This window comes from Carettochelys insculpta, chromosome 13 (genome assembly GCF_033958435.1).
Source record: "Carettochelys insculpta isolate YL-2023 chromosome 13, ASM3395843v1, whole genome shotgun sequence".
NCBI lineage: Eukaryota > Metazoa > Chordata > Testudines > Carettochelyidae > Carettochelys > Carettochelys insculpta.
The window spans coordinates 28,086,865-28,106,524 of record NC_134149.1 but is presented as its reverse complement, the minus strand read 5'-3'; positions in this window follow the sequence as shown (position 1 = coordinate 28,106,524).

Genomic DNA, 19,660 nt, shown 5'->3' with positions numbered 1-19,660 from the left:
ATTGGAAGTATTTAAGAACAGTTGGGATAAATATCTAACAGGGATGATATAGATGGTGCTTAGTTCTGCCATGAGGACAGGGGCCTGGACTTGATAACTTCTTGAGGTCCCTTCCATTTTAGTATTCTCTGATTCTGATTTTATATGTTCAAGCTGAGTCACAGATTTACAATATAAATGTTTTCAGCATGCTGGATGGTCTAATACTAATAAACTGCAACTCAAAAGAGGCAGGTTGTCAAGCTGCATCTACTTTTTGGTAGAAAATGTGTGTAGGAGATGAAGTGGATTAGATTATTTTATATTACTACTGTGACTGAAATATAGAAAGCAAAAGTTTCAGAGCTGTCTGCTGTGTTCATGTCATTCAAACAAGAGTTTATTGCTAAATTAACCCTTAAAGGACTTTGCTTTCAGAGGCAGGCTCTCGCTTTAGGGAACCTAGAAAAGAAAATGAAAAACACCAGTCTCTTACTGTCCAATGTTCTTGCTATGAGTGTTGTTGTCTGTTGAATTAAGCAGGCAGGCATTGGAGTAAGCCTTCCATTCAGCTCTGTATGGCCTGCCCAGACTTTGGGTGTGGGCTTGCAGAAGTAAGCAGATACTATCTACATTTTACTCCTGCCTGAGCAGGTGGCTGGAGCTGGATGAGCGATAGAGGAGCCCTGACACCTGGGCTGGCTGAGGCAGAGAGGATAGTAACCTTTGGTTTGATGTTCCAGCAGCAAATGACTCCCCACTCTGGAGCAAGGAAACAGGAGTGAACCATGCTCCAGTGAGAGATAGGATTCTTTCCCTGCACTGCTCCTGGGACACCTGACATGCCTTATGCAGGTGAAATACCCAGAGGCACTGAGCCCTCATATGGGATGAGTGAAGACTCTGCTCTGCAGCCTCAGCTGAGAGGAAGCCAGCTTTTAGCTCATGTGGTAGAGTGCAGAGCTTTAGATCCTATGCTCGCAGGTTCTATCCCTAGGGCCAGCAACCTGGGTCCGTCAGTGTTACAACTGGTGCATTGGCCAGGAAGAACTGCTGGAAGGTCTCAGAATCTCAGGATGTGCTTCCTCAGCCCAGGGAAGCATGTAGTACCCAGAGGCACTGAGACCTCATCCGGGGTGAGTGAAGTCTCTGCTGTTCACAGGGATAAAAGCCAAAGCTTGCCAACAGGATGGGTGCTTTGTGTCCCTAATGATGGTATGAACATGGTTCAGATAGAGTGAGGGAACAAACATAACAGCTCCAGAGGAGCCCACAGAAGAGTTAGTATCTATTTGCCACAAGAGAAGAGGGATTGAAATGACCGATTTTAATAATTTCATTATAGTCAAACCGTTCTTCAGAAACACTTTTTAAAAGGTCTTTAAACATGTACATTTGAGGGATTCCATTTCACTAACTTTGTATCTACATAAACTATGTTGCTAAAAGATCACAGACAGGTGTGTGCACACAGAATTCCCTGCAAAGTGTGGGCAGGCATTTTCTTCTTTTTGCATTCGGTTGCTTTATGTATCTTAATTGCCTTATATGGCACTGGTTAAAATCCCCTGGGAGACTGGACATTTAAAATAGCAGCACTAGTCATAATAAAGCCCCAGTGCTGAAGGCTGAGTGCTGTGCTTGCATGTAAAGCCATTGAAGTCAGCGGGGTGCTGTGCAGATGCAGTATTCTGCCTGCATGGGTCACCTTGCAAGACTGGGGCCTATGTTTGTGAATATAAAATACACACCATTGTATGGAAGAACTGCTGATATTGACGTTGGCAGGCTTCATTTTCATGGGTCTTCCTAATTTTGCAGGCTTCTTTGGCATATGTTGATTTCTTGGGTGCACCTGTCCACTCGCACACAACAGCCACAGACAAATGATAGCTGGATAACCGTTTTTAAAAACAATTATCTCTTCCTGGCATCGTGTTCAAAGACCAGTCCCAGGAGTTTAAATAAAGCTTCTGCCTGTGCGGTTTTGTTGGTCCAAATATTCATCTACCCAGAAGGTTTGATATTATTACTATTATTGAGGTAGTGGCCAGGAGCGCCAAGATCCTGTTGTGCTAGATGCCATACATACACACACCAAAGAATCAGTCCTTGCCCTACTGAGTGTCCAATTTGCACAAGTAAGCTGCATTTGCATCCCCAGGACATCTGAGTATGATTCTCTTTGTGCTCCCAAATCTAACCATTTGGCTGGACAGATTTGACCGCACAACTGGCCAAAAGGCCTTTAAAAATTTTGCCCCTGAACGTCAACATTAGCCAAATCAAGCCTGGGTATGTTTGGAGACAGGAGCCTTCCCCCTGCTTTCCACAGCCAGCCACATTTCCAGCTCTGGCATTCAGGGAAGCTTGGGGAGTCTTCTGTCCCCATCAGTTTTCCCTCTAATGTTTTACACCCATAGGTGGAATAAATTGTGTTATGTGCACCAAGACGTGGAGATGTGCACCACCGAAAGAAACACATGCTGCCAGCTGTGGGTGGCTGTGGGCGCTCTGCTAATTAGCTGGGCAGCACATGGCTCTCTCTTCGCTGGCTGTCCAAGTCCCTAGTTTGCAGGGCATACTGCTCTCCATGCTCCACGGAGACAGAGTCAGGCATGGAATTCCATCCCCAGGTGCTAGCTAGTAAGCTGGCCTGCCACACAGGGGGCGACAGCTGTGCCCCTGACAGAACATCACTGCAGGTACCCCGCCTGTCTCTGTTCTCCCAGGGCTTCTGTGGGGCTGGTGTGACTCTATACTGTTGCTGAGAAGGGCTGGGCCTTGTACATACCCCTAAAGCTGGAATGTTGGAAGTTTTTGTTCAAAACTACCATTACAACTGTCTTTTGGGCCTGAGGAAAGCTGCACTCCAACAGGTATTTGCGGGATTTAGAGTTTCACAGTCCTGCAGAGACTAACAAATTGGCACTCGGGAGGATAAATTGGCACTCGGAAGAGATAGGATTTGATCAAGGCTTTTGGCATCTGTTCCTCTTAGCTTAATCCTTTACAAAGTCTTCTTTTCTTCCTCCCGTGAATGGTAAATGTTCGTTGTATTGCATGAGCTTAAGAAAAATGGAAATATACGTGTCCATTAGCTCGGTAGTTTTCTGAAACACATTAGCAAGTGGCTACAAAGAAGAGCTGGCCCTGGATCCCCTCCTGGTTAGAGGTCTGTTGCTGGCAAGGTGTTCTCAGTGTGGGTTGTCTCCTTAACTTGGTCCAAAACAGCTTCAACTTTATGGTCTTCTGAGATGTTGAAATGCCACTCCATGGGCATGGGCTGACAAGAGGACTCAGGGTACATTACCGTGCATTTTAAAGAGGTTGTCTTGCTGCTTTTGTTCCTTGGCTGGAGAACCCCCAAACATCCCTTGTTATCAGTAAATTCCACTCAGACATTTACTTTACCAAAAAAAGGCGTAGCCCAAAGCAGGATCTAAGATACTAGTACCCATGTTTTACAATGGTATCATTGGCACCTCTGTCTAGGTGCATAGATCATATGGGTGAGGCTGATTTAGGGGAACCTATCACAAGAAGATAATGCAATGTGGGGAAACAGTAATGAATTAGTGGTACGTTAAGGAACATACTATGAAATGTCACAATAATTCTGCCATCATTTAGGAAGGCTTGTTTCTGTAGTAATATAGATGCTTATGGAATGAAGGGAGATTTTAGCTATGTTTGATGTTAATGCCCAGTAAACCTTAATTCTGGGTGAATCATTTTAAAATATGTGATCTTTGGGAACAAGAATATTCCACCTGAACTCTGTACTTTGTTTCTGGGAGGGACGTCTCCATGCAAGAGACATTCAGAAAGGTCACTTATTGCTGTCAGCTTGATTAAGTGTAGCTGCAAATGTGAGACATCCTGCCTTACAAACTACATAGCTGAGTTAACAAGATTTGGCACATTCTAACTAGGGAAAAAAGCTAAACATTTCTAAGTGAGACAAAACACTAATATTCTATCATCATCACGATCAGCCAGGAGTATCCTCAAGGGATATAGCTCAATATGGAGCAGCTGACAAAGAAAACAAAAAGCAGAAATGCCAATTTGCCGCCTTTCAGCTTTCCTCGGTGCCCACGTTTCACTGGTATACAATAAAGGTGCTCAAACCATGGTTCTATAGATCCACAACTTTTATAGCAAGCTTGATGTCTCCAGGGCACCAATGTTCTTTGCATCTGGCAAAACTTTTCTCTCTGCAGCCAAAAGTTATTCACGGGGACAAAAAGGAAGCACCACTTAGCTCTCACTCTTGCTATCTTGCATGATAGAATGAGGTGCTTTCTTAGCTTCTCCAGCTGTTGAGTCAACTCCTTTTAACGCTGACATATAGGAATGATGCTGGTAGGGATAGTCCCACAGGGACATAATATCTGTCCAACCTATGGAGACAGGTTGAACAGCACATCATCCTTTCTGACCACCACCCTTTCTCATCCGGGGAGTGTTCTAACTCAACCATCCCTCTCTCCCTTGACACAGGTCTGTGGGAGTTAGTTTCTTCATCCTCACTGCTAGCGTACCACAGGCACTGCTCATGTAAGAGAGGAGGGCAGAACTCATAATGGAATGGTTGTGAGAAGACAGGGACCTGAGTGTTAGAAGCAATGTCTTCCATTAGCAGCTGTTTGGGCCCTATCTGAAGAGCTGTGCCATGCTCCTTTCCACACCAGGATCAATCAGCTTTGTTTTTCCTGTGCATCAGAAGGTCAAGTGATGGTCCATGATGTGGTCTCAACTCTCTCAAGGAATGAAAACTAATAAAATTAAGTGTTGTTTTATTAAAGTTCTGTGAAGTCAGTGATCAATCAAAGCGTGAATAAATAGGACAAGGTCTCAGTAACAGAACTGCTGATCACAAACTCATCTTATTTAATTTCAATTTTTACACTGTGCTGTCTAAAAATATTTCACCTGAGCTAAAATTTAATTTGATGGTGACAGTAAATCAACAGGCATTCAAGCTGCAATCAGTAAAAAGGGCAGAAGCTCTTTTGTGTCTCAGGGCCTTAAAGTGACAGAAGACTGTTTGACGTTAGGATATAATAATAATAATAATAATAATAATAATAAAAATAATATCTTACATTGCACTATATCATTTTAACACAAAGGATCCCAATGTGCTTTGTGAACAGAAATCCCCAGTGTTAGATACAACCATTAAAAAGGGTTTCAACATTTATTAAACTGGCTAGTTTTTATTTAGCAATGGGTGAAATAAAGTGATGGAGTTCGCTTCCAGTCATGGGACTTTAGCAAATTCCATCCTGAACTGGGGCCTAAACTTTCTGAATAAATTAACCATTGGAAACTATTCCTGTAGCTCTTATGTACTGCTTGGGTCACCAATAAGACTGAACTGCCACACATAATTCTTAGTCTTAGTTTATAAAATGTCCACATCCCTACCCAACCAGTTGAAGGATTTGCAGAAAAAGCTGAAGAGTAGCTGTGTTATGTGACTGAAATCTGCGATCTATAGCTCATTCTGATAGAAATACATTATAAACTCCCATCAACATAGAAGTCTGTAAACTATTATGCAGTTGATTGCATTGAAATTAATATATTAATTTATCTGACATGTCTCCAGATATGCTACATAAAGAACACAAATAATATAACAATACTGCTGCTTATGTGTCGTTGATCTTAACATAGCTTTGTTGTGATCACTGCCAAGTGCTTCATGATGGTTATTAAAAATGTAATGGAAATAGCCCTGGAGGGAGACCTAAAATGTTTTTGTAAAACTCTTTCAAAGCACATCTGAGCTCTTTAACTTGCTTAGACAGTTTTGAATGTCAGCTGGTATTGGAGTAAGCCAGCTGGTCTGACCACAAGCTGTAGGTCAAAATGGGTGAATTATCCATCCTTTCAATTCCTGAAAGAAATTACTGCTGCTTGGAATTCTGTCTTCAGCTCTCACGCTCCTGTCCATTTTAACTTTAGTGGGAGTTGAGGGCACTCATCACCATGCAGGATATGGTCCAAAGAGCCCCAATCACCGTAGCCTTTTTTGGCATGCAATTAAAAGAGCATCATGGCTCAACAGCCAACAGTACCCTGTCCTGTCTGCCCAGAGCTCTAGTTTATTTGCCTTCACCTAGCCAACCAGGCTTATGCCAGGATTACTGCCGCTCACCTCTAGTCAACTGTCCACAACAGGTTCTGGGATTTGAACTTTATTTCCCCAAAAGACCTTGAGTCCTATTGTGTCTTTCTGCACATCAGTGCCCCAAACCTCCACCTAGATGGTGATGCAGAAATTGTGCCGCTTGCTTGTGCTGTATGAGATAGCAGCTATAGGAGGCACAGTGTCCTCTGGACAGTGCAGATCCAGTTGCACAAGGAATCGCAGCCCCAAATTCACAGCCACACAAAGGGCCTGCATTCCTGCACCTATCCTGTTGGCCCTTGCCAGTATGTAGCTGGCAGTGGGTGCTGCAGAGCTATTGGCCATTATTTCCTGGTCTGGAAGCAGGGAATGAAGAGATAGAAGCCAGTCAAAGCACAGCACAACCTTTATAGCAATTTGCCTTAGAAGGTAATGGCTGTTGCTGAAGGATTATGCTTTGCTGAATGCTGATCTCTAGCTGCTTCTTTCTGGCCAGCAAGTCCTGCACAAATCCACATAACGTCATGTAGACAATAAGCCTGTGGATGGGATGATGCTGGCTCTTCAGGGCTGACTTGCTAGGACCATTGGAATTGCCATGGTCTATCTAGATCAGTATCCTTTGTCCAGTATTGCCAGAAGGTTTGGAGGAAAGTATGAGAACCCCATCATGGAGAGTTATGGAGTAACTAGCCTTCTGATGACAGGTCAGGGATTCAGAGGGATCGGGAGTTCTTGGTAAACTGGGCTCCAGCAAACAGCACGGAAGCGTTTATACATCTGAGAACAAAGAAGGCGGGGCAGAAGGGGAGCTCTGACTTATGAAACAGTGACTCTGAAAAAGATCTGGTGGTCATGGTAGGTAATGAGCAGAACACGAGCACCCAGTGTGACCCTGTGTCCAAAAGCGCAATGCAATCATGGGATGTGTCAACAGGGGAATCTTAAATAAGAGAAAAAAAATCTTATTTTACCTCTATGTTTGCTACTTACAACCGCTGTTGGAACACTGCAGCTGGTTCTGGTGCCCACAATCAAAGAAAGATGGTGATAAATTGGAGTGTGTTCAGAGAAGAGCCGTGACAATAAATAAAGGGAAACATGCCTAATGCCGGCACATGCCCAGAGTTCAGTCTATTGAGCTTAACAAAGAGGAGATGAAGAGTGACTTGATCATAACTGATACAAAGCTACACAGGAAACACCTAGTAGATAATGAGCTCTTTAGTCTAGCACAGAAAGGTCTAACACAGTCATGGGGGGCAGATAGGAGAGGCGGGGAAGGAAATGCCTTTCCAAACTGCCTGGCTGGCCCTGCCAACACTCCACCCTCAAGTTTCCCCCATTCAGCGCAGTTCCTCTGTCTCCTGGGGCTGCCTGGCTTCAGCCCGGGGCTGCCAGCCCTCCCTGTGCTCCAGGGACAAGGAGATAGGGGGAGGTGCCCACTTGTCTGCCTGTACCCTGGGAGGGCTGGGCCCATGGTCTGCCTTCCAATCCCATGCTGTGGGGAGGGAGCTGGGGAAGGCCAGAGCCATGAGCCTCCCAGGCTCTGGAGGATGGGGGAACATGAGCCACAGACTGTCCCTGCCATGACCTGCCCAAGCTGTGGTGGGGAGTGCACAGACCACCTGTGCTTTGTGAGGTGTCTGCCCCTACAATGGGCAGGCTTGGCTCCCACAGGGACCAATGGGTAGCAGGACTGGGGTCTTGAGCAGAAGGAGTGGGGCTGAGGGCTTACCTCCCTCAACTCTAGGTTCACCCAGGGACTCAGTCCAATGGATTGAACTTGACAAATTCAGACTGGCAACAAGTCATAAATTTTTTTACCAGTGAGAATAACTAGTCACCAGACCAATTTAGAATTGGAAGGTTGTGGTGTATTCTGACAACCAAGACTGGACGTTTTCCTAAAAGCACTGTTCTAGGAAGTATGTTTGGGAAGTTCTAGAGCCTGTGTTACATAGGAGGTCAGACTAGGTAATCACAGGCCTTGTAATCGATGAATGGAGTTGTGCCTTGAAGCTGAAGGTGAGGATGAGGAATTTGAACTGGATGAGGAACAGCCATCAAAGAGACTGGTAAGAGGAAATTACAGGTGGTTGGAATCTCATTAGGGAAAGTACAGTTACCATATCTGATCTTTCTAAAAAGAGGACACACCTGAGAGGGAGGGTATCAGTATCTACCAACTCACCTTGCAGTAATGTACTATACATACTTTAACACACTGATACAGATACTCCGTCTCAAGGGTGTCCTCTTTTTTATATGGTAGCCCTAGAGAAAGGCATGCACAGGGCCAACCAATCTTTAGTCTCATATGTAGCTCTTACTCATGCAACTATCTGAGGTGAATGAGTCTATTTGTAAGAGTAAGAATTGGAAGGTTGGTGCCTGGAGATTATTGAGCCCTATCAACTATTAGCAAAGTATGTCTCCTCTGACCAAAAATGAAGAAGAGACAATGCATGGAAATTTTCAATATACCGTTTTAAACAATAAGGCTGTGTCTACGCTTGGCCAAAATTTCAAAAGGGCCATACTAATGGCCAAATCAGAGAATACTAATGAGGTGCTGAAATGAATATTCAGTGCCTCATTAGCATGCTGCCGGCCGTGGCACTTTGAAAGTACTTTGTTTCGATCGTGCGCAGCTCATCTACATGGGGCCCTTCTTGAAAGGACCCCACAAACATCGAAATCCCCTGATAGGAATCAGCTGACAGGAATAAGGGGATTTCAAAGTTTGCAGGGTCCTTTTGAAAAAGGCCCTGTGTAGCTGAGCCACGCATGCTCGAAATGCGGCACTTTTGAAGTGCTGTGGTCAGCAGCATTTCAGTGCCTCATTCGTCTTCTCCGATTTGGCCATTAGCATGGCCTTTTCGAAATTTTGGCCAAGTGTAGACACAGCCTTTGTGTGGTAGTATATAGAGAAAAGTTTGTTTTGTTTTGTTGTGTTTGTTTTCCTTTTTAATAAACATGCAGGCACTCTATGCATGTGCATGATCATTATTATATTTGTATTACCGTAGCACTGAGTTATTATTTAGTCATAATTCACCACAAAATGGACTGAAAAATAGCAACAGTGACAGCTGCAATGGAATCTGAAAAGTAAATAAATGAACACATGGGCAACATAATGTTCCCGTCTCCTGAAAGCAAAACAAACCTAGTGGAGAGTGAATCTGCATCAATAACACTGCGTGTTCATGTACCGGAAAACAATTATATAAGACTGAAAGAGAATCCCATATGTGGAGGTTAGAAAAAAATGTAGCTGCTGCCAGAACTAGCAAAATATTTTTTCTTTACACCTTGTCTACCTTCATCAAACATTGTTTCTCAAGGCACCTGCAGCACTGTATGTCTCTCCTCAGTGCTGTATATTTTAGACTACCTGGCTGCCATCCAAATGTGTTACAACTTTTCAGGTTAACGGGTTTCCTTGTGGAAGCCATTCCTGCAAGCTCTTCTCAAGTAGAACATCAAGAGGAGCTCCATGCCTGGAGCTTAATAAAGCAGGCCTCAAATCTCTTATTTATAGGAAGAAGTTCAAATAAGTTTTGGAGTCAGGATGATCCTAATTAGTGTTACAGGACCAAATTCTGGGATAGAACCAGCTTTCAGTGTAACCTAAAATAGGCATAATTGCTTTGGGACCGATTACCTGAATGACATTTCTTTCAGTGCTGTGTTACCTCAGTTGAGAGTCTTTGAGCTGCAAGAGCTTGTTATAAACGGAAGAAAGCCACTGGAAGGGTATTCTCTATTGAAGGCCGCTTGGCTTTGAAGTTCTCTGCCTGCAAATTGGTCCACCAGAGTCTGCATTTGTAAACCTCTGAGGTCGAAGTTCTGTCTCCACAGGCATGTGGTACATGGATGAGTTAGAATTGGTGTCTACAACGAGAGCAGGGATTAATACCTGATGACTGATTGGGAAGCTTGTAGTAATGCAGCATTGGCAGTTCAGTCATTATTGTCCTGAATACCAGCTCTTTAATTGAATATATATGGAAACAAGAGGATTTACCTTGTGGTGCTTGGGTCTTTACCGGGGCTCAAGGCAGAGAGGGTGCAGGAGTCAGGGCTGGGAGATCTGAGCGGAGGTTCACCAGGGCCAACTGCAGCAGCGAGGGTAGAGCTGCTCTGGCAGTGGTGCTCCTTGGAGCACCCAGGGCCATGCTGGCCAGACAGTGGCCCCTCCCAGGGGGCTGAGGCTGCTCTGCCCAGCCCCAGGCTGTGGCTTCTCCTAGGGAGGGGCCAGGGTTACCCTACCTGGCCTCAGTCTGTGACTCTTCATGGGGGAGGGGAGGCAGCAGGGCTCTGCTGCTTGGGCCTGCCCCATAGCTCCTCTGGGGACAGCCTTGGGGTGCTGGCACTGCACTCTCAGCCCCAACTGTGCTCTCAGGGAGCCCCCAGCAGCAGCAGGGCCACTGGCAACCTGAGCAGGAGCTGAGGGCAGGGTGGGAGGGGTTTTTGGCAGGAGACCACTTACCTGAGGCTAGTGGCCAGCAATATGGAAACTCCTGTCTCCGGCTGGCCACTCTCTTCCTGGCGGGGCTGCCCCTTGTGGTCATTCTATCCTCAATGTTCACTGCCCCCAGTGGCCATTGTGCCCCTGCTCTCAGATTCCTCCCTTTCTGTTATGGAAAACAACCCCACCCTAGGCACGTCCCATTTTCTTGGCACAACCACACCCTTACCTTGCTTTAAGTTAGGGTAAGAGGAAGCTACATACCACACTTGGTAGTCCTAGCTCTTATCATTTAGGAGGAGTTCTTGAACAAATGGACTCACCGACAGACAAATACACAAATGCTCTAAAATACGTATTCCTCATTTATTTCAGGAATGAGGGCTGCTGACAAGCGGGGTTTGGCCAACAGAACCGTGTCTGCACGGCTTGTTTTGTGATGAGAGAAAACACTCTGCCAGGAGAGTGATCTCATGTGACTATGCAAATGAGCATCCATTTGCATTGCTGAGCGCCCTCACTTGCATGATCCTTCCGGCAGCAGCACACCATGTAGATGTAGCCCTCAAGGGGGCCTCTCTCGACAGACAGGGCATCAGCAACAATGGACAGCCCTGTCTGCTGTGCTTCCGGGTGCCTGTTTTGTCAAGAGGGCAGCCAGGCAGTCCAGCCGCTCTGTTGACAGAGTGGAGCACTCTCCCGATTGGCTTTTGTGCGTACACGCGATTTGTTGGCAGAGATTTTGTTGGGAAAACTCTCCCGACAGTGATGTCTGTTGACAGATAGCTGTAGTGTAACTGTAGCCTATGACCACGACTCTGTGAAAGTCATTAGAGTTTTGTGCAAAAATCATGGTTAGAGTGTGAGCCATATGTTTGAATGTATTTTCTATTGCAACGAAGTACTCAATAGTGGAAATTACCTAAACTCAGTTATGAGACTAACACATACCCTTGTAATTTTATTTCAAAATTCCTTCCGTCCAACTAATAGTTACAGCACTTGTTCAACAAAATGCACAACATGCTTGAAATAGGTCTAATAAAAAAGACTGTGTGTGGGTGACTCTGCCAGAGGCAATAAGAGTACCTACGTCTTGTTTAAAATAAATTGTTGTGACAAAACTGACCCTTCTACTGTTTGTGTGACATTACACATTATCTCCTAACCATAAAATGGAACTTCCAAAAATTATATGTGGGGCTGAATTATCTAGGACTCATAAAAATAAGCAGTGAGCATCAATGACAAAATGTTAAGGACCATTTTCATTCAAAACTTAGAGGAAACATTAAAGCAAAGACGACAATTACCTAATTTCCTAAATTGAGGAATTTTATTTCACTTTTTCATCTGCTCCATCTCCAGTTCATTCAAGGTTCATTTCAACTCATTACATGTTTGGTACTTGTAATGAGGGGAGAGGATTTATAAGTCAGGGACTTGGGAATATTCTAAAATTTCTGTAGCAAAAGTAACATGGTGTCTAGGAGTAGTCTCAGATTAAAAAGAAGCATGACAGTTTAATATGCTCTATACCTAGCCCGTTTCCAAAAGCAGCATTGTCTAGGCCCTGACATGGACTGGGCCACGGAATAAACAGAGACACCTGAGAGACCACAGCCTTTATTAAATAGCCAGTTGAACTTGATCAACCAGACCTAAAGTAGGCAGGAAACGAAGCCCTTGAGATATGTGAATGAGTTCAGTGTGTGTTGTACTAGACAGACAGCAAACAATGCAAAAATCAAATAAAAATCCACCCCGGAGTTTCTGAGCTCTAACACTCGCTCTATCATGTCATGTTAATTCCTTTTCACAGTGAGCCCAGAGGATGCAGAGAAAAAGTAAACAGTGCAGTGCCCATCTGCTGCTCCAGAGGTTCTACCAGCAGAGGGAGGCTTCTTTTTTTTAAAAAACTACCTATACAAAGTTCCTACTCACCACTCTAGCCGTGCTTTAGTCCTCTGCAGGAGAGTGGGTTAGGCAGAGAAAATAGCTGGGAGCACATCTGTCCTTACTTTACTCTGCCCTGGGAAGGGGTCCAGTACTGACTCAATAAGGGAAGCTGAGGAGAGGTGTTTGAGGTATCCCAGGGATACCTGTGCTTAAAGCATCTACAGCATTTGATCTGTGCTTAAAGCATCTACAGCAGGGATCAGCAAGCCCTGACATAAAGTAAGCAACTTTGAAGTTATTTTTATAGTATAGACACAGCCCTTAAGTAGTATTCTATGTGCTTTCTATAATTTGATTTCTATTTCTATTATTTCTAATCATTCTTTATGTGTAAAAAATCTAAGTTTATGCTTTGTAGCTTCAGAGCACTTCATCTATATCAGGTGAGAAAAGTGTTAAGTACTGGCTTAACTCTTCTCCCAGTGAAGTCAAGGGGACATTTTCTATTAGTCTTGGTAAACCAATGTTAGATGACTGCTAAATGTCTTTGAATATTACAATAGCTATGTACAACAATATGTAAACATATGTGTCCTAAAACAATTTATTATCGTGGTTTTGGCCCATTCTGGCAAAGAAAATAATAGTACAATGTTACACCAGTGCAGCTGACAACAGGGAGCATTTAAGACGCTTGTCCAGATAAATCACATTTAAATAGTACCCCTCAAAACAATCCCTGCTTGCCTTGTACTTCCTAGTTAACTTCCCAGGGGATTGCAGCTTCGCTTTGTATGGAAAATGACATGAAGTATGTGGGCGAGATTCTCATCTGGCACTTATCAGTGCAGCTCCACTGAACTTCTAGGTTAGTCCTTTCTGAAACCAGATATTTTATTGATGTACTTTTTGATCAATTCCTGTGTGTCTGGCACCAGTACTAATATAAAATGAAAACAGTTCAGTCCAAGAATTAAAAAAAAAAAAACAACCTTCTCCTAAACTGTAGTATACTGAGTCTCCTGCAAAGCTCTCCCGATACCTTCTCAGAATCGCACAGACCCTAAGACCAGGTCTACACAAGACCTGAAAGTAGATGTCAGATATGCAATTCTAGGTACGGGAATTGCGTAAGTAGAAGTGATGTATTGGAATGATGTGTCTTGATTAAGGAAGGTCGATGGGAGCATTTCTCTCATCAACCTCCCTTACTCCTCATGCTAGTGTAGAGTAGAAGAGCCAACTGTCAACCCAAGATAGATCAATTTCACACGTCTTTACTGGTCAGGGTTGATCTTCTGGAGTTGGATTTCACACGTCTGGTAATGACATGCGAAACTGATCTGTCTGGGGTCAGCAGTCAACCTCTGTCCTCCTCACTATCACAAGGAGTACGGAAGGTGGATGGGAGAAACATTCCCATTGCCCTTCCTTAGTGAAGAAAGTCATGTAAGTCAATTTCCAGTACGGCATTTCTACTTACACAATTGACGTAGCTAGAATTACACATCTGAAATTCACTTTCAGGTCGTAGACCTGGCCATGGTGGCTACATGGTTCTTAGAAAGTAGAGCACTAGGCTGATCTTCCGGGAAGTGTAGACAAGCCCTCAGTCTCCTCCCCTTCTGCCTAGAAAATCGCTTGGGTATCTAATAAACCTTGTAACATGACTTTAGGATGGACTCAAAATAAACCACTACGGGAATAAATTTCAGTTAAAGTTAGAATTTCCCCTCACAATCAAACAAGTAGCGATGTCAGCTGGAATACCTCAGTAATCAAAGACGCCATGGTATCACACAGGGAGCATTGAGGACCCTGCTAACAATTGCATTGTCTTTCTATACTACTCAGAGTCAGAGTGATGACCTTGAAAAATCCAGGAGGGAAAACTAGATTCCTCACTAACACATGGAGGACAGGAAGGTACCCAACTACATGAAGGTTTTTGGCTAAAATGGCAATTGAAGAACAAGCTACTGTCATTCACAGGGGCTTAAGCCTCCTTCCCAGCCCCCCTCCAAACAACAAAGGCTTTGCAGCAGCAAGTACTACTGTAAACAATGCATTCCTGCTGACAAAGCCAATACTGCTCACAGGGGGTGGAAGTTTTTGGCTGGCAAAAATGCCAACAAAATAGTGATCACACTGCCTGACTGACAGAAACACAGCTGTGTCAACACAGACATGACTAAAAGCTGTGTAGTGTAGACACACCCTACATTAGAATAAGAGTGGAGGACAGCATACCTGCATTTCATGCATTCGTTTATGTTGATAGTGTTTGTATGACCAAACATCCTATTGATCCAAAGGAATGAATGCCAATGGTTGGTTATGAGGTATGATCAGAATGAATTCACTTTATTCTTAGTAAATAATTAACAATGGTCCAAAATCCTACTCGACTATGAGATCTCAATGTATTTTGCTAAGAGTCTACATCTGTTGTAGGCTGCACAGAACTGAACAGTGGGAGACAGAGAGCATAGGTGGTACGCCTAAGGGTGCATGTGGTGCTCCTGGCTTGAAGTAGCTTCATAAGACTTACAGTGTGGTTCTATGGCTCTCAGCTCTCCCACTACACAAATTGTTCCAGCACCCAAGGCACAGAGGTCCGATCTTGCAGGCCTTACTGAAGCAAAACTATTATTGACCTTGAAAAGTTATACTTGAGCAAGGAATGCAGGATGAGGACAAAGGATGAATACTTAAAAGGCAGTAAACATTAAATTCAGTAAAATGAATTTGCTTTTTGAAAAGCACAGAATTTACACAAGTAACTTAGAGCCTGATCCAATGTCTGAACGAAAGTCAATGGCAATGGCTACACTAGTGAGTTTTTTCGACAAACCAGAGTTTTGTCAACAAAACTCAACACACATCCACACACAAAATTCATTTTGTCGACACTCCGTCGACAAAACTCGGCACTTCTGCCGACAACCTTCTGCCTCTCCCAGATGAGGAAGAGCGCATTTGTCAATAGATTCTGTCAACACAAAAGCTCTGTGGGTGCTTTAGTGGGCCGTCTGTCAACAGACAGTGATTCTAAGACACTGGGCAGCCCTCTCTACTGTGTTTCTGGTTGGCTGTTTTGTTGAGTGAGCAGCTGGGCAACCTGGCCGCTTTGTCAACAGAGCGGTGGGCTCTTTCAATCCACTGTAGTGCATGGCCACACTCTGACAACTGAGGTTTTGTCAGAAAATCTCTGCTGACAGAAACGTCTGTCAACAGATGCTTCTAGTGTAGCCATAGCCAAGGGGTGTTAGAAAAGTTCCTTAGTTCTGTCAATGTCATTCTAGCGTGCTGAGTAAATATGTACTTAGGCTTACATGAACACATATTCACATTAGGTTAAACTATGTATTTAAGCATATGTAATGTCAAATAAATTGCCCAATTAAGTGTGTATTTTGAGGCATGTATTATTGATCCATGTATTTATTTACATCAATGGCCTATGCTCCAAGATGTAGGAGTGGAAGAGGCTTACTACTACTACTATTTACCACACAGACAATCATGGCTTTTTTAGGTAAATATGTATTTATGTATTTAAAATGGGAATTTGTGACATAAGATGCTTTAATGACAACTGTAAAGCTGTTATAATTTATGACAAGTATTTTACACTGGGCCTTGTTTATATGTGGCTCATTTCAATCATTTTTGAGTATGGATCAATGTCAAAATTGGGTTTGTGGTTTATTGACCGAAATAACCATAATGGCATTTTAAATCCCTCCTGTAGTTGTAACGTCAATCTCACTGCCATGTACACACTACACAGTCAGGGGTCTTCTTCATGAAAACAATATTTTTGTACAAAAGAACGAATGTCTACTTACAAGCAAGCCAAGCAGCTAGAATAAACAAGAAGGTTGTTTTTAATGATCTTTCCCCTGATATCCAAAGGCACTCATCAACACTGTGGATTCATGACCTACAAATTTGTGTGATTAGTACAAATTTTAGCATTACAGTATTTTTTCAACAACTTCAAATGACACATTACATTAAATACTTCCTCACTGTAACAGGCTTGTTTCTGGTTACTAATCTACTAGTATAAAAACACACCTACCAAACAAGGAATCAGATATAGGAATTCTGCTCGCATTGAACTGCCTAAATTTGTTTTGCGGTTCTATTCGCAGGTAAATTTCCAAATACAAATGTACCTGATTCACCAGTGTATTACTCCAGTTATGTGCTGCTGTAATTCCATTCAAATGGGGGCGGAAGTCTCATGTAAATAAAGGAGGAAAGCTAGGAGGGGAGATGGTGAGAATGATGGGGGAGGGAAGCTGGGACGAGGCGGGGAAGGAGAATACCATTCTAGTCTCTCTGGGTCCCATTCCTTGCTCCCCAGTACAATCCCAGTCAGCATGGCAGCTGCTGCAGTGCTTTGGGGTGCTGCTGTTGCCTCTGTGTACCACCTGGGGCAAGTACAAATTTAGGCAGGAGCTAACCTTTTTTCCCCCAGTTCTGTCACCCACCTCCACTCTTATCACTAGAATTACACAGGTGTGAACATGGAATAATTCGGTGGCAAATCAGGCCAATTAGTTTTACATTTTTACACATATGTAGATCAGTGTAATACAAAAGACAACATAACATCATAACAGAGGACAGTTTTTATCCATTGCAAAAACCTTGTAATGTGTTGAGTCTCAAGCTTACAAATGACAATTTGAAGAAAACATTAGAACGTCTATGCTTCAAATGGAACTTTTACAATTTAACACAAAATTCAAATGACATTTTCTTTTAAGAAAGCACTTGAAACCTGTACGCATATATGCTGACATTAGGTTACTCTAAGATGTAAACTTTTAGAAGTTTTTCAAATGATTAAATAAAAGCAGCATTACAATTTCTAGTCATTATAATTATTAAACAGACAATTGTAACAAGAAATCATGTAAACGTAGCTCAGGATACTGGTACTGAAAAGAGTCTCTTAGAATTAACTCTTCAGAGATTTTTATGTGCACATAGTAAAATAGATATGATCTGGAGAAGAGGTTACCGTGTATCTTTCATGTAGCTGTCAATGTTTTGCAAGCAACAACCTATGAATATCACCTCCTGGCTTCATATTAATTTTTTCAGAATCAGTGCTACCTTTAAGAAACCCTCCAGATTTTCACTGCTGCTAAAAACATCAATTCAATTTAATCAATGTTTAAAAGTTACATTTCATAATTGTGGGTGTGCACATATATGTATATCACATTATCACCCTTCAGTAACCTCCAAAATTGAAAGACTACCTCTAAGTAAGAAATACAAGACCTTTTCAATAAATTAAAAGGGCTTAATTATACCTGAGACATTTTTGCATATTGGTGTCTTTGTACATTTACCTGTAGGTACTATATAACAAGTCCTTTATGTTCTCTGTAATCCTGAAACAGAGCCCATTGAAGTCAATTGAACTGATTGCATTAACTTCAGTAGACTTTAATTCAGGACCTCACTGTATAACCTGGATGAAGTTAAACAGAAATGTGTCTGGATTGAAAAAAAACCCGAGCAGTTGTTATATGATTTCTTTATGCATCCTCAGCAATTTCATCATAGGCTGTACTTTGCACAAGATCGTCACTACTCAGTAAGTATTACAGTCACACCAGACATCGACATCATATTTATGATGTGTCTGTTTTTTAGTAAAAACTGCTAACATTATGAAATATTTCTCCAGTTCATGGTGGGTTGGATATGCATAGGCTGTAAGAAATTTCTCCTTTTGGTAGACCTGATTTCTGGTTTTCAAGGTGGTCACCAAATTTCTCCACAAATTTCTAGTAATAGCCAATGAGGTTTGGGAGTTTCTTGGTAAGTTAATGTAACATTATCACGTTAAGACACCAATCCTGAAAACACCTATACATTTGGACTGAGATTTGCACATGAGATGGTCATATAAAAGTCAATGAGACTATGCATGTGCTGAAAGTTAAAGCATGAGCATAAGTATTAGCAGGATCATGTCCAAATATATTTTCATGGGGTTATATGGTGCTGTTTATTTTTGGTGAAAAGCAGAATAAAATTAAAGATTCCATTTTTATTTAGAGGAATCAACAAAAAATTACTACACCAGGTATGTGGATTATCTGGTGTTTTACTAGAAGATTTTTTCTGGAAGTGCTTAAGTGCCATACAACTATGCCAAATATAGTAAGATAGAAAGTTAAATTGCCAATTTTATTAATTATAGTTTACACAAGTGATAGGATAAGAAGTCATGAGCATAGAGGGGGAACTGAAATGAAATGTGCCTTGAGACAAGCAATTGTGCATATTTAATAAATTAAGAAAAGAAATGGAAAATAAAAAATGTATTCATGATGGACATCACAATTCATTTGCCTCTAAGTGGATTATTGCACCCTTCTTTGTTTGCACAATCATTTCACACACATCATTCTGTATTATTGAGTAGTTTTTATATTGCTCTACATTATACAGGGAGGCTAGTACAAGAGCTGAAATTCAATAAAATCTTCTTTAAAAAACAGATCTTTTGATATACTCTACAGATGCTTTAGTGTCAGTAAGAAGAGTTACATTTGATTGGCAAGCTAATGATCAATGAACTAAGAAAATATAAACTTGGAAATATTTGAACTAGCATACCAATACATAGTATATTTCTATATAAAGTGAATCAAACATTTTGCACACAAGAGATATTTTTATAAGACCTGGGAATTGTCTGTACATAGGTAAAATATAATTAACACTTTTTGCACACAGGAGATATTTTTATAAGTCCTGGGAATTGTCTGTATACAGGTAAAATATAATTAACGCTTTACAATATAATGGTCAACCAATATGACATGTTGTGAAATGATGCTACATCCTGTAACATCATGAGCTCTTTATATGGCAAACCAAAATATGAAGCATCAGAAACAGGAAAACCTGATATTGACTAACAGCTTTCACTTTGTAACAGTATTCATTCTAAATATTTTTGTCATTAGTGATTTTTTCAGTCTCTGCTCCTGCTTCCACTTGAGTCATTGGCAAAAATCAGTTGGTTTCACTGGGAACAGGCTCAAATTAATTGGCCCCAATCCTGCTTATAATGAAGTAAATGGCAAAACTCCATTTACCTTGCTAGAGCAGGATCTGAC